The sequence below is a fragment of the Miscanthus floridulus genome, chromosome 2, assembly GCF_019320115.1.
Source record: "Miscanthus floridulus cultivar M001 chromosome 2, ASM1932011v1, whole genome shotgun sequence".
Classification (NCBI taxonomy): Eukaryota; Viridiplantae; Streptophyta; class Magnoliopsida; order Poales; family Poaceae; genus Miscanthus; species Miscanthus floridulus.
The window spans coordinates 13,541,523-13,558,228 of record NC_089581.1 but is presented as its reverse complement, the minus strand read 5'-3'; the positions used below and the strand labels follow the sequence as shown (position 1 = coordinate 13,558,228).

The window sequence follows — 16,706 nt, the reverse complement described above, 5'->3', positions numbered from 1 at the left end:
TTTTACCCTTGTGATTAAAAATGTTTCTGGCTTATTTTATTTTTTTGATAAAGTTGCTAGCTTATTTTTCATAATATGCAATGCCATATGTTTATGGTTTGATTGTTTTGTGAAACTATAAAACCGGCAATACAACAAGTTAAGTTAAAAAAGGTTTTTTGAGCTATTACTGAAGGGCATAATAGCGTTTGGTATGCAACTTGACAACTTGTATCCAACCACTGAAGTCCAGAGTTTGAACCCCTTCCGTATTACTTTTGTGTACAAAATGGGATAATTTCGTCCTTTAATATGGAAAAAATCTACTATTTATCTTCTTCTTTTTAAAACAATTCTATATAGCTGGTTTGCCCACTGGCCTATCCTACTTTGGTTAAGGTGATTGGAGATTGCTCAATTAGAAAAGGAAAACATTCGATTTGTAAGGAAAATGGATCATAGACCCATTCACTTTGTATTTTGGTGTTTGATGACCAACACAACCAAGTTGGACTAATGAATTTGCAAGTAATTGTTTTTGTAGTTCAATAGGATGCAAGACGTGACTTGGATGAAGGCGATATGATGATCCCACGATCTACACCACAAGCAAGACCCTAGAAGCACAAGAGAAGACCCAAGATATCAAGCAAAGTCCAAGCACGAAGATAGAAACCAAGCCAGATGCAAGATCGCGAAGAAACGAGCTCGACAGAGGTGACCGGACATGGCCCTATGAGGACTGGACATGTCCGATCAGTTGCTCGGTAACAGCAGGCATGAGTAGCAGTGACCGGACATTGAGCGAGGCAGTGACAGGATGCACGGACTTCACTGTTCATCATCAACGACAATGTTCTCAGCGTGACCGGGCGCGACAGCAGGACAACCGGACGCACCAAGAAGCAGTGTCCGATCATGTCCAGAGAGGTTCTAGAGCGGCGCCAGTGCGGCCAGACACATCCGATCGAGTGAGACCGGACTCGACCCAGAGTCCAATCAACGTGTGTGCTTAACGGTCACGACGACCAGAAGCGTCCGGTCAGGATGACATCAGCGTTCGATTAGTAACAGAAAGCTAGGTTTCGTTCCAACGACCACTTTCTCCATGGGACTTATAAATAGACCCCCAACCGGCCATTTGAGGTGTGGAGAGTTGAGAAAACATATCAAGGGTGTTGATACACCATTTTAGTGATCTTCTCTTGCATAATGCTTAGTGATTTATTAGGTGATTAGCATAGGTGCTTTGTGAAGTACTTAGGTTGATTAGACCACCGCTTATTCACTTGCTCTAGGTTTAGGCCTGTGTTTAGTGAGATTTGCACACCACTTATCACTCAGTGCTTGCACGCACCATTGTTGTACATCGGAGGGGCTTGTAGTCTTGCAAGATCACACTAACCGCGTTTATGGTGTGGCTGCCATCGTGTGCCAAAGGGAACAAGGCCTATGGCAGTTTGGCCAGAAGCTTGATAGTGAAGACGACCGAGAGCGGTCCGGGAGAGGCTTGTCGGAAGGCACACCGGAGACCCACTTACACGTGGGAAAGGCCTGGGGCTATCCACAGAGTTACCCGACTAGGGGCTTGGCCCTTGCGAGAGATTTCTTGCGAGAGGCTCCAACGAGGACTAGGGGAAAGCTTGTGCGCGTCTTGATACCTTGGTAAAAATACCAGAGTCATCGATGGAAGTTTGCATATTCTACCTTACTCTTTAGCTTTCGCATTTACATTGCAATCTTGGTTTGTGCTTTACTTTCCTAGCTTAGTGATAGGCTAGTTGATAGGTTTGGAACTTAGGTTGCATAACTCCTTTTTGCGGTGGAGATAGCAACACACTAGCAAAACTATAGTTGCACATTTAGATAGTTTATCTTTTGCATAGATTTTTGCTACGGATAGAAAAATGGGCCATAGTTTAGAGTTAGAGTTTTAAGTTGCCTAATTCACCCCCCCCTCTTAGGCGTCATGGTCCCTTACAAGTGGTATCAGAACCGGTTGGCTCAATTTGAACCTTTAGCTTCATTGCTGTCGAGTCGATGCTATTTAGAGTGGTTGGGATAAATACCTCTAGGCCTCCACACTTTAACGGCACTAACTTCCCCTACTATAAAGCTAGAATATCTTGTCACCTTAAGGCAGTAGATTTGGGTGTTTGGAGAGTCACTCATGACGGGATGAAACCCATTAAGAATCCCGATAAACCTACAAAGAGTGAAGAAAAAGAAATTTATTTTAATGCTACAGCTAAAAATTGCTTGTTTGAATCTTTTAGCATGGACATGTTTAACCAAGTGTTCACTTTAAATACGACATATGAAATTTGGTTCAAACTCCAAGAGCTCCATGATGGCACAACTAATGTCCATGAGTAAAAACATTGTCTAGCTAAACAAAATTATGATTCCTTTAAAATGAATGATGATGAGCTTGTTTATGATACGTATTCTCGTTTAAATCTAATTATCAATGAGCTCCATTCAATAGGATTAACAAAGCTAGATGATGTGGACATCGTGAGGAAGATCATCTCCGTGCTACCACAAAAGAAATATGCAAGCATCATCACCATCCTTCACAACTTGGAGGACTTGAGCACCATGACCCCAACCATAGTCATTAGCAAGATAGTGGTATTTAAAATGTCATGGAAGATGGGTCAAGAAGAAGCCTCGTCATCAAGCAAAGGCAAAGCTCTCGCATGTAGTGAGAAAAATAAGATGAAGGACAAGCAAGTTGAGACAAGCTCAAGCTCAAGCTCCTCAAGTGAAGATAAAGAAGAAGAAGAAGATGATGATGATGATGATGTAGATTCAAGTGATGATGATCAATCTTCCTCCTCCACCTCCGATCTTGATGAAGATTCAGTCAAAGTTATCAACAAGGTGGAGAAGATGATCTAAAGGCTCAATGCCAAGGGTGTGTCCATCTAAATTCAAGATTTCATATTCACCAATCAAAGAAATGAGCAAAGAAATAAAGGATGCTATGGATGCGACAAGTTGGGGCACTTTGTAGAAGTTTGTCCAAACAAGCCCACACCCAAAATAAAGAAGAAGGCGTGTAAGGATAAAGCCCTCACATCAATAAGGTCATGGGATGATTCTTCAACTGAAGAAGAAGACCACCACAAGAGGCGAGGCCACAAGCACTCATCATCAAGCTCTTCTTGTGTGTGCCTTATGGCATGAGGTAATGAAAGCTCATCCTCTAGTGAGAGTGATAGTGATGATGAAATGCCTTCTGTTAATGAACTTGTGCAAGAAAATCTTAAATATGCTAAGGCTTGCACTAGCCAATAAAAGAAGCTAAAAATATTGCAACAAAAGCTAGATAGTTCACAAGAAGCATATAAAACATTGCTTAAACAATATAAGACATTTGCTAATCTCAATATTGAACTATCTACTAAAATTGAGCAACTTGAGGCTAGTGCAACAACAAATTCATGCACAATCAATGATGAACAAGTTGTAAAGAAAAATGAAAAATTAAAAGAAAAGTTAGCTAGCTCACAAGATGCTTACAAAAGTTTGCTTGCTAAAATGAAAACCATGTGCAAACATTGTGATGAGCTAACTAATAAAATTGATAATCTTGAAGCCGTTGGTACAACCCCCACCAAGGCACCTAAAAAGAAAATTTTATTCTTTGACATGCCTAAAAAGGATGCTTCTAGTTCTTGCAATGATTTATTTTTAGACTCACCCTTGTGCAACCAAGTTTGTGTTGATAAAATTGTTATAGATATACGCACACAAGAGGTCGCAATGGAGAATGATCAACTCAAGTAAGAAGTGGCTCGCCTTACCAAGGACTTGACTCAAGTAAAAGGCAAAACGGAGCAAACTCAACATCATCAAGATGACACTGTTAAGAGAGTGAAGAAGCCTGATGAAGAACAAACCGTGGTTTTCTATGTGTGCCACAAGGAAGGCCACAAGTTCTATGAGTGCAGGGTGAAGAATGGAGGAGGAGCTAAGAAGAAAGAGAAAAACAAAAAGGAAACAAGCAAGCTCTCCAACACCTACACCAACAAGGTGGACAAAAAGGCCTCCACACCTTATATCTTAAAGAAGAAGAAAAATGATAAGGTGGTGGCCATCAAGGTGAACAAGCAAGCCAACAATAGGGCCAAACACATTTGGGTGCCAAAGGAGATCATTTCCAATATAAAGAGCACCAAGAAGGTTTAGATCCTGAAAGGGAAGTGAGAAGTCCAATGGACTTCGGAAAATTTGGAGACTTGGCAATGTATGGGTGCATTTCATGGGGTGCATCATTATGGACAAGGTAATTGCCAAGTGGGTTAGTGAATACTATGGACCCAAATTCCCCTTCCCATGTTATGTAACTAGACTTAATTTCTTGCAATTTCAATTAACATCTAGTTCCTTTTCATGCCTAGGTTTGTATTTGCATGTTTAATCTTTTGTCTTACATACACTAGATATATCTTAACCCTTGGAGCAAACCTACATGGTTTAAATTGTTTAGGAGCACAACACATAGCTTGTTTTACAATTGTTCATCTAATATGTGCCAAAGTCTAAATTGTAGATAATTTCTCCCGAATATCACTTTCGAAAATGATTCTCACATTCATGTGATGTCATCTTTCAAGTGGTATTTTTTATTCTAAAATCAATGTGCATGTCTCCTACAAGTATACCATACTAGTGTGCACAAATTTAGGGGGAGGTTACTCTACAAGTTGGATGCTTTGAGACTAACACCTTTTCAAGCTTATCATGTGTGTAGTAGTGTCATTGCAAGGGAAATGGAGTCCCTAGAGTTAAGCATCATACTTCAAATATCCATCACCTATTGCAAGTGGTATAAATCAAATTAGTTTCCACATGTGGTATTACTAAACCGATATCATCATGTTGATTTCACTTTGGTATTTATATGCTTTCTCCGTGTATTATATAGATTAAACTCCTTTGAGCATTAATTTGCTAATTATGCATAAACTACATTCTCCATTATATGTATGCATATATTTAGTGGGAGCTTAGTCTATGCAATATGAGAGTTAAATTTTGTAACCTATTCCACTCTACATATAAAGGATCATAAAGTTTGATCCTCCCTTATGCTACTAATGTCTTTTTTTCGGTGTTTGATTCCAAAGGGGGAGAATTTGTAGGACTAAAAGCAAGCCCGATCATAATAATTTACAAGTGGTAATGGTCTGAGAAAAGGATGATAGTGGATTATGGAGTTAGGGGGAGGCTTAAATCCATAATGCTACATGGGGACATTTGTAAGGGCAAGATAAGTTTCTAAAGATGTTTACATGTGGTATTTTTTTTAGCATTATATAACCTTACCCTTTGCATTGCATCCTAGCAAGTAAATAGTTTTTAAATTCCAAAATTTTTATTATTTGCTTGCTTTGGTTGTGTTGTCATCAATCACCTAAAAGGAGGAGATTGTAAGGAAAATGGACCCTAGGCCTGGGGCTTACGCGTGGGGAAAGCCTAGGGCTGTCCATAAAGTTACCCGATTAGGAGCTTAGCCTTTGTAAGGGATTCCTTGCGAGGGGCTCCAACGAGGACTTGGAAGAAGCTTGCACGCATCTTGATACCTCGGTAAAAATACCGGAGTCATCGACGGGAGTTTACATATCTCTACCTTACTCTTTAGCTTCCGCATTTATATTGCATTTTAGTTTGTGCTTTACTTTCCTAGCTTAGTGATAGGCTAGTTGATAGGTTTAGAACCTAGGTTGCATAACTCCTTTTTGCGGTAGAGATAGCAACACACTAGCAAAACCGTAGTTGCACATTTAGATAGTTTATCTTTTGCATAGGTTTTTGGTAAGGATAGAAAAAGAGGCCATAGTTTAGAGTTAGAGTTTTAAGTTGTCTAATTCACCCCCTCTCTTAGGCATCACGGTCCCTTACATGATCCTTGCAAAGCTTCATGATATGTGGTAGAACTGCCTAATCTAATGCCTCCCAGAAGTACTTGTCTTCCATTAGACACTAAGTACCCAAGAGAGGACACTAAACTATGCAGTTCTGTCGAGCACACCCCAAGGGAGAACTCAAAAATCCACATTTTCCATCAAGATCATAAATGAGAGAATAAAGCTTACATCATTCTAAAGTAATTTCTTACATCACTACATTACAGTGGTAGAATATTACCTCAATTAATTATATAGCGGAATATAACACTATTATCAGAGTTACATGGGAAGCAGAGATTAATTTAATGATATGGTGGAGCATTAACATAGTGGACATTTTTATACAAGAGATGCTAGCAGGTTTTACATCTTTTCTTATAAAAACCATTAGTGAGGGTTATAAATAAACACTACGGTCGTAGTAGGAAAGAAATCCTCTCTGAGCCCACCAGGAGGTTTCCACACGCAAAAGTCAGCTCTATGTATCCTCCGGTCACTTGCATCAGGGGGAATAAAACCCTAAGTACTCGATTGTACTCAGCAAGACTTACCCGACAGGAGAAAAATAAAAGACTCCAAGGATATATAAGGCTTATTTGGCTTATGGATTATTACATCTGCGGAAGCATTACTAAACATGTGTCCTTATATTCAATTTTATTAGCAGTCATCATTAGTTCATTAACTAACTATTTCATGTAAGCACCTATGCTACTTTTAAGCAGGTGGTAATCAATCAGAACCATTTTATCACCTTTCAAGTTCTAATTCTTACTATAGTGCAACCATAGCCAAGCTGGTACCATCTCATAGAAACGGTGATTCATGAATCAATGTATCCTAGCTAGGTACCTCGAAACATATGCCTCACTTGTACCCTAGGCATAAATAAGGCCAACCCATTCCACTCCTGTCGAGAGGTCCAGGTAAGACCCGATCTCAGTATGGTGGTTAGACCTTCACCTTTCCCCGCCTCCAATCAGTCGGTCCGGAAAGAGCCAGAACCTACGACAAGAGCGTAATGAGCCTTCCCGCTTCCATAAGCAAGTATGCTTAGGATAATAAGTCTGTGATCTGACTATCATCCACAGCAATGGATGGTCTTCAATCGACCCAAGTGAAACAAGTGCAATCCAAGCCTCGCTCGAATGCCTAACCAAATCCAGATCTAAAGTACCATTCCATCTGGTCTCTAATTACACCTCATATATATTCCATGTGATAGTAATATAGTAACAACAATAATATCTTTCCTATCTCTAGTGAGTGATAGGTAATCACTTGACTTCTACCGGCCCTATAGCATAGCAATCTACACGATCCTGACATACTAGTAGGACTCATAGGATAAGGATATACATATACAAGTGGGTTTTCATTCAACTTCTTAAAACTTAATGCACAAGCATAAAACAAAGTGCAGAATAATAGGAGTTATGCACCGAGGCTTGTCTGGGTAAGATAAAACAAAAAATTAGCATTCGATTGGTGACACAATCATCAAGGCACCATCTTTTCCGCTACTTCGGTCGACTCCATGATCCATCATTGTTCCTATTATGATATACGTGGATACAACGCAAAGATGTAAATAATCAACGGCAACTACAACTGTAAAATACGATTACGCTCCACATGCTAATGAGCTAGCTTTAATGACTAACATACTAGTCTATGTATCCACGTCATCAAGTAAGGCTTCACCTCCGAAAAAATGTTCTAGTTTTAAAATCCCATGGTGTTTCGATATTTTATTGATTAAACATATATTTTTGAACTAGGACTCATTTAGCTATCTTAGCAAACTAATTATTATAGAGCTACAAAAATTAAAGTGAGCACCTAATAATGTGAGGAATTTACTGTGAAAGTTTCAGAGCCAACACTATCACCAATTTATCGCAAACATTCCTACAAGTTTATATCTTACAATATTAAGCATCTCAAATTAATTAGATAACTCCTGAAAATATTACAAAACTATGTGAATAAAATATACTAGCAGATAAATCATGATTTTAGGAATCTAACAAAATTAGTTTCATAATTTTTGGTTAACTAAACAATTTTATATTGAATTTACAAGTGTACCTTAGAAACTAAATTAGAAAATACTTTAGAAAACAAAAAGGGCCGGTGGCAAGCATTTGGCCTAGTAGCCCGGCTTGGCCCAACGCGAAACACGGACGCGCGCGGCTCTTTTGTAAAAGAGACCCTGATCTTTTCTAAAACTACGTCGCTATTTGTTTACTATTTCCCTCTCTTTGACTAATTCATTTCACCCACTGGCTTCTTTCTAATTTCCCCACGCACGTCCCCGAAGCAAGACGCGTGGCGGCGCGATTAGCACGGGCACCGAGTGGTCACGCTGGCCATCTAGGGTTTGCGCGAACTTACCTAGAGGGTTGATCGCAATCCCCCACCTAAGCGGCTATATTGGGTGGCTGTGGAGAGCTGGGAGGCGCTCCAACGCATGTTGCAGCGACGGACAGTGGTGTACGGTGATGGCGCAGCCGTTCCAGTGAATGAGGAGGGTGGAGAGAGAAAAGAAGTGGTGCGCAAGCACCAATGTCATACCACTAGAGTAGCCGATGCGTTGATGTAGATGAAGAGGCCCTATGTGGCACTAGCAACGTGCGAGCGACGGAGGCGGTAGCATACCGAGATGGGCATGGTCGCGTCAACTCACCTTCGATGGGACCTTTAGTGAAGCTAGGGCGAGCACCGACACCTGGGGGTTAAGATGAGTCTACAACTGACTTGAATTGAACTAAGACCAAGCATATAGACTTACCCCCAAAACATGCCATACTACGGCGATAAGATGATCGGCGACGGCAAAACACTAAATTGGTCGACAACAAGGCTCGTCTACGCCTTGGTATGGGTCGACTGCTAGCGAGCCCCAATCCTAACTGCTAAAGCACTGAATCAAGGTGGGGTATCACAAATCAGACGTATAGGCTTGCGAAGCGGTGTGGCTCCATTAGCGGCAAGGTAGATGGGGCAGCGGCTTCTAGGCTCGAACAACCTCGACCAAGGCTACGTTAAATGAGTGGGAGCATCCACACGACAAGGCTGAAAGGGAGCGTGCTGTGGGGTGCTGAAAGCACTAGTTTGATTTTGGTGAATTGATAAAACCCTAAGTGCTAACCTAGTTTATCAAGTGATCATGACATAGGTAGCACATTCCAAGTGGTGAAGCAAATGAAGGTCATGACATGATGATGGTGATGCCATGGTGATGATCAAGTGCTCGGACTTGAAAAGAAGAAAGAGAAAAACAAAAGGCTCAAGGTAAAGGTATAAATTGTAGGAGCTATTTTGTTTTGATGATCAAGACACTTTGAGAGTGTGATCACATTTAGGTTTGATAGCCATACTATTAAGAGGGGTGAAACTAATATCAAAATATGGTTATCAAAGTGCCACTAGATGCTCTAACTCATTGCATATGCATTTAGGAACTAGTGGAGTGCTAACACCCTTGAAAATATTTGTGAAAATATGCTAACACATGTGCACAAGGTGATACACTTGGTGGTTGGTACATTTCAGCAAGGGTTAGGAACTTCACCGGCGGAGTGTTCGCCCGTAGAGTACGAACAGTCTGACGGTGCCACCGGCACCCTAGATAGAAAAGATGGAGGTCACTGTAAGTGATCGAACGCTGGTCTCTGAAGGACCGGCGCGTCCGGTCAGTAGCAGCAGAAAAAGTGCAGCTTCGGTCATCGACCGGACGCTGGCGTTGAAATGATCGGACGCTGGCTGGCTGTGTCCGGTCACACTGACATGGTTGCGCACAAAGGAGTCATCGAGTGACCGGACGCTGGGTGTGTCCGGTTGAGCATGACCGGACGCGTTTGGTCGTGAAAAGTCGTCTCTTGATGCTTACTGGAAACGACCGGACGCTGGGGTTCAGCGTTCGGTCACTTTGAGCTGTAGTGTCTGGTCATTACTTGACCATTGAGATCGGGCGGTCAACATTTGAAAAGATGGGACACGTGGCACGCATCGCGTGACTGGACGCTGAGGTCCAACGTCCGGTTGATATGACCGGAGCATCCGGTCACCCCATGTTGTGCCCAGTGAAAGGGGTACAACGGCTCTATTTCGTGGGGGCTTCTATTTAAGCCCCATAGCTGGCTCAAGCTCACTCTCTTGGCCATTTGTATTGACATAGCAACCTTGTAAGCTTAGCCAAAGCCCTCACACTCATCTCCATCATAGATTCCACATCTTTGTGAGATTGGGAGAGAATCCGAGTGCATTGTTTGAGTGTTTGCATCTAGAGGCACTTGGTGTTCGTGTTTCGCTGCGAGATTTGCTCGTTACTCTTGGTGGTTGCCGCCACCTTGACAGCTTGGAGCAGCGAGGATCATCGAGCGGAGGGTGGTGATTGTCTTTGGCTCCGATCGTGGTGATTGTGAGGGGTTCTTGACCTTTTTCCGATGGTGAGCCAAAAGGTACTCTAGTGAATTGCTCATGGCTTATGTGATCCTCATCTTGTGTTGGTTGTGCGGCACCCTATTGAGAGTTTGGCGTGTGATGCCAATTAGCTCGTGAACTTCCAAGTGAGTGAATCGCCACACTAAGGAGTAGCTTGCCGGCAAGTAAGTAAACCTCGGTAAAAATTATTGTGTTCATCATTTGATTCCAAGGTGATTGGTCTTCATTGGTATTCATTCTTGTGATTGATTGGCTCCTTCCTCGACACGGCGGTATAAATAAATTGCTCACTCTTATTACTTTACCGCAAACTAGTTATTAAGCTCTTTAGTGTAGCTAGTTGTGAGAGCTTGTTAGTTTAGTTAGTGTGGCTTTTTAGTTAGCTTTTGAGAGCACATTAACTTAGTGTAGTGTTATAGCTATTGTGTGGATAGAAACTATATAAACTAGAATTGTGATAGGTGGCTTGCTCTTTAGTAGGCTAGCGCAACACTTGCTTCGCTTCATAATTATCTAACCTATTTGTTAAGTGTTGCTGTAGAAATTTTTAATAGGCTATTCACCGCCCTCTAGCCATTAGGACCTTTTAGGTGCCGAGATAGGACTGCTCGGTCTTGGCAGGGCGCGGATGGCGGTAGTGGAATAGCGGTTGCGCTGGAAAGGCATTAACACCGTGACAAAGGGTAGCAACGCGATGGAAAAGCAGATGTAGACAGCGACTCGATGAGTAGGTGAATTGAGCGGCGAGACAAGTGCCACGACGGTTAGACGACGACTATCGCGGCATCGACTTAGCCCCGCACATGGCCTGGCCGACAGCATGCACGCAGCAGCCACGCAGCAGCACTACAGCTCAGCCCGGCCCTACGGAAGGCGATTGTGGCTGGCACATCCTGGCGTGTGGCCAGCAGTCGACGAGGCCGGGCAACAGGGCAACGGCCACGACCACGGCTAGGAACAACCAGGCAGCTGCAACGTACTCATGTGGTGACTACGAACCTAGGCTGAACAACTACAAATGGTGACGTCCACGCGTCTTAAATCGAAGCAAAGGATGCCGATCATCTGAACCGAAGTTCAACCAATTCTACTAACCTAAAGTCGACACTACCAGCTAGCTAGCGGAGCAATCGTCATGGCCCGAGAGCAACCAGAGAGGGAGATAAAAGGATGCCAACTTGGGTTCATCGCTGGAGTGCCAGTTCACGAATAGAGCGCCAACAACATGGTTTACAGCACGTTTCAACAAAGTTTGGATAATTTTTACGAGAGCAACGTGACATCTCACACAACTTCGACCTATGTCATGCTTAAGCACTGACTTTGATGCAATCAACAATACCAAAACATACAAATAGTGTTTAAACATTTTTGTTAAAAATTAAATGTCAAAATAGCATTGTCTTACTACTTTTCCTAAGATTTCAGTTGGGGCTAAGTAACCATTAACTCTTTTATCGTAATTTTTAATAGGTCTAAACCTTGTTAACTTCAACCAACAAATACTTCATGCAATAGTCCATACCTTATACTAACCCATAGGAGCAAAATATTTAAGCACTATTTAACTATTTTACTCAATATAATTCGCCAAAAATGATATTTTAACAATAGTTCAAGTGTTTGCAGACTTAACGAAAAGAGCTTATCTTAACGTCAAATTTGATTTTTGAGCTCTCAATAACACTAGTTAACCATTTATTTTCACAAATTAAAGTTGCATCTTCAACTACACCACTTGCTCGTCATCTTTACTTAAGTATTACACACAAGTTATATTTTATTTTTGTTTATATAAATTATTTTTCGTACCAAACAATTAAAACGACTTATCCCATGTTTCTCGTTAGGATTTTCATTAGCACTTTTACGCACCGAGTAAGTTAACTTAGATATTTATTTGAGTTCACAAAAGTGAGTCACATAGGATTGTCTTATCATTTCACATGGGTTATAAATTTTTAAAACCCGAAAACTTGTATGGCTAATTCCTCTCGGACGTAAATCTTGATGCTAAGCAAGCTCGTAACACCAGAGGTGTTACATGATATGAATTGGAATGAAAAGAAATGATTACTTCAAACTTTAAGACGCTTCGTTAAGTCAATCAAATCGTGAGAAATTCAAAAAACAAGCATGCTTTGTGTGTTGTATAGAATTCAATATTGGAAGCAATATTGTTGGATATGAATTACTCTAACTTGTATGAGCATGGACCATGAATAACCACATAAAACATACGGTGGGTGTAAGGGCAGTTTGAGAAGTTAAAAAAGTGTAAAATCAATAGATTAAAAAACCGTTTCGCTCTTTAGGGTGTACTTGGTTTCCTTGCTAGACATTGGCCCTGTTCGCTGGTCTGAAACTTGGCTGAAACTGGCTGAAAAATACCGTTCCGGCTGAATTGTTGTGAGAGAAAAATACTGTTCCGGCTGAAAAAGAAACCGAACAAGTCGAATATGGGGTAAACCGAACAGGGCCATTATGTCGTCCCGCTCAACAAGTTCACATCAGACAGAGGTTTGATTTCCATGCAAAGGCACATAAGGGTATGTGTTTCCTAAAATTTTAAAATAGAGAGGTAGAGATAGAGATATTAGGTATAAATATAGGAAAAATTATAGAGTTGTTGGTAGAATCAAAATCTACAAAATAAAATTAAATATTGAATTCACATGATCACATCTTTACATGTTTTGAATTTTACAAAATGTAACATGTTTTCCTACTATGGAAGTAAAAAGACATCGTCTTGATAGCTGTCGTCGGTAGCCTAATAAAACTCTGCAAATCAGCTGGACACATAGGGCTTGTTACAACTCAGCTCACTAGTAAATCAGCTTTTGTTAGTTTTAGCTCAAAAAAAACAGCTCTACCCGTGAGGTTGAATCTGTTTTGATGGACGGGTTGACAAACCAACTATTGTTTGTAAGAAAGACTGAAATACCCATAAAACCCTTTTTTTTCCTTTTTTTCTTATTTTTTTTTCTCTCTCTCTCTCCACCATATCTCCTCCCACCGCGTGCTAATCTTCTTCCCCGGCTGCTTGCTCCACGCGACGCGACCCGCCTGAGCTCCTCCTCGTGCGGCCGTCTCTCCCGGCGCCGGCTCCTGCCGCTCCCACGCCGGCCCGCGCCGGCCTTCCCTCGATGCTGCCGAGCCCGCTGTGGCCGCCTCCCTCGAAGCCTGCCGCGTCCTCGCACGCCCCAGCAGCCGTGCCCTCGGAGCCCGCTGCACCGCCGTCCTTGGAACCTGCGACCTCGGCCCACGCCACCGTCGCCCTGCGCCGCCATCGCCAAGCCTCCGACCCGGCGCAGCGGTCGTCCCGCTCCGCCGGCCTTGCCCGCGACGACGCGCGTCGGGGCTAAACCGGACAACGGACACGCGAGGGCCCACGAGGACATCAAGAAGCGGGGCAAAGCTATAGCACATCTATCCCGCTTCCCTCTCCCACTCCACTCGCCATGGCAGAAGCCCTTGTGGGCCTCCGCGTCGCTGCTCCCGCCGTCCCACAGCCTAGGAGCCACCGCAGCCGGCTTCTCCCCACTGCACGCCTCGCCGCGTTCCGGCGCGGCCGGCTGTGCACCGCCCGCGCGGCCGTCGCAGGGCCACCGGAGGTGGACGAGGACGATTCCATGAGCATCGACAACTTGCATCGCTTCTTCGACCTCAACGTCGGGAAGTGGGATGGCTCGTTCTACGTACGCTCCTCCCTCTTTGTCAGCTGCCTCTAATCTTCGAGCTTTTCTGCAGTTTCCGGATTCGTGATTTGGCTGAGTGTTGTGCGCGCCTGTGCTTGTGTTCTGTGTAGCAATTCGACGCGCACGGGAGGATTCTTCAGGAGATTAGCACGCGGCTGTCCGTGAGCACGTACGGGGAGGACAACCTCATCAGCCTCCTGCAATCGTAATATTTCTTCCCACAGATAACAATCATCATTATCCATGTTAAATTGGGAATGTTTTCATTGGCATACTAATTTTCAATCAGCGTGTACGTGTTTATTTCTAGTTAACGTCAGGTCTGTGACAATAAATCAATCGCAAGACTTTTGCTTGTTGCATCTGCCTGAATCAATGTATTTACATATTGAGATTTTAGGTTGTACATCAAGCAAGCATCCTCTGCAATATCAATTGTGGACGAAGAGGATTCTGAACCTGAATGGATGGAGTACAAAATCAAAGAGACGAACATGTTCACTGTGGACAAATATCAGCAGGTGCACTGAAATTTGTACTTTTCCCATGATGCCATCCTTTCTATATAGTTGTAAATTCTGTACATCTGGGCTTAATTAATGAGTGGCATTGTTTAATGTACAGATAGGGTTCTTTCCTGAAAAAAAGGCATTTGCTCTGAGGTACCAGACTGCTGGAATGCTGGAGACTGTCCTTCGGGTTGGTGTGCTTGGAGAAGATGATACTGGTGAAGAATCCCCCAAGTAAGTGATAGCTACAAATTTAGTTGCTTATTGTCGAGTGAAACTCTTATATGAGGTGTAACATAGCTATCTTGTCTTCACCAGAAACTTGAAGATACCTTCTCGTAAGCCATCTATTGTATGTGAAAATTGTCTTTACTCCCTTGAAGGCAATGGTCGAATGAGGGCTTTCCACATAATGGATCCAAAGGGAGTGCTTGACACACTTCTTGTTTTTCATGAGAAGAGGCAGGGATCTGAAGTGCCACAGTCACTTAAACACTATTCAGTTGGTACCAAGGTGAGTTTAGTTATTGGGACACTGAAACCTTCATGTATAATTATCTTATGATAGGATCTTGCTGAATTAGCCCCAACCTTTTATTCTTTTAGAGTGCCAGCAGTGATAGGATAAATACACTACTTGGAAGATGGGAGGGGCATTCTGTGACTAAGAGGAGTGGGGTGTATGGAGCAACACTTGCTGAAGCAGACACAGCTGTTGTTCTCAAAATGGGCAGTAATGGCCAATTGATTCAGGTATGTTTCAGAGCTTGTTGGCTTGTTGCAATTTGAAACATAATCCACTGTTTGAATCGTAAAATCCTGACTAATATTTTGGCAGAATGGACCTAATCAACTGTTCCACCATCCATGTTTGCATCAGCTTGCTTGTACTTTTGCTTTTATCTTAGTCAAACTTCTAGTTTACACATAAAAAAAAGGAAAAAGTTTATGCTGTGTGCCCTTTGTTTCTGCATCAGAAAATTTGTATAGGAAAAATGGCCATTTACAGTAGCGGTATATTTTCTTCAAAAGAATGTAAATAAGAATTTCGGTATTTCTGTTCGTAGGATACTTTATCAACTAAAATCGGAACTGGCACAACAACAACGGTCAACTGGACAGGATCAGCAAGTGAAAACTTGCTTCAGTTTGATGGAGGATATGAAATAACATTGCTACCTGGTGGGATGTACATGGGATATCCATCAGACATTAGCAAATCTGTTTCCCAATTAGATTCTTTTCATTTTGAGTTTTGTTGGATGGAATCACATGGAAAGAGGCTAAGCCTGGGCAAAATACCCGATACCCATTACCCGTACCCGAATTATCCGAACCCGGACCCGAATTACCCGAACCCGAGGTACCCGATCCCAAATTCGGATAGCGATTTTGATTACCCGAAATTAGTTTGGGTAATTCGGGTAATATCCCCCGGTACCCAAACTACCCGAACTACCTAAAGATTTGTTTTGTCTTTGTATTCATCATGTTTTGTTAGCTGAACCATTTAACTTATCACTTTATTAGAATATAATTCTCTCTATTTGAATGAGTGACTGTAATATATTATTCTCTACAAATTGCTATTGAAATTCTATACAAATTGCTGCTGAAATTATGTATAGATCGCTACTGAAATTTAGTGTAGTTTGTTGTTTTCTGTAAATTTGGGTATATCGGGTAATACCCGAACCCGAACCCGAATTATCGGGTACCCGAATTTGCGGGTAGTGTTTTTTCGGGGGTAATATCGGGTAGCAATTTTTATTACCCGAATTTTGAATGACCCGAATTACCCGACCCGAAAAAATCGGGTAACCCGAACGCCCAGGCTTAAAAGAGGCAGCGGCTTGTCCGAACTTACGATTCAGCAGGTTTGGCTGTTTCATCGACCTATTATTTTGAAACCAAAGTATGAGTCACAGCTTCTACAAAATGTATTGCAACAATTTTGTAAGTCATCCGGTAATGAGCCTGTTCGCTAGTTGATTTCTGGGTTGATAAGTCCAGCTGGTGCTGGTTTGATGTGAGAGGAAAATACTATTGACTGTCTGATAAGGTCTGACTGAAATCAACAAGCGAACTGAATGTATCTGTGTTCTTCAGTGCATGATACTTGAGTATATGTTGTCATATCTTTCTAT

At 42.2% G+C, this 16,706-nt stretch overlaps 1 pseudogene; it reads left to right on the top strand.

Moving 5' to 3' along the window:
- Positions 1 to 13,368: 13,368 nt before the first annotated feature.
- On the top strand, positions 13,369 to 15,878 carry LOC136517480 (uncharacterized; annotated as a pseudogene).
- Positions 15,879 to 16,706: the final 828 nt, after the last annotated feature.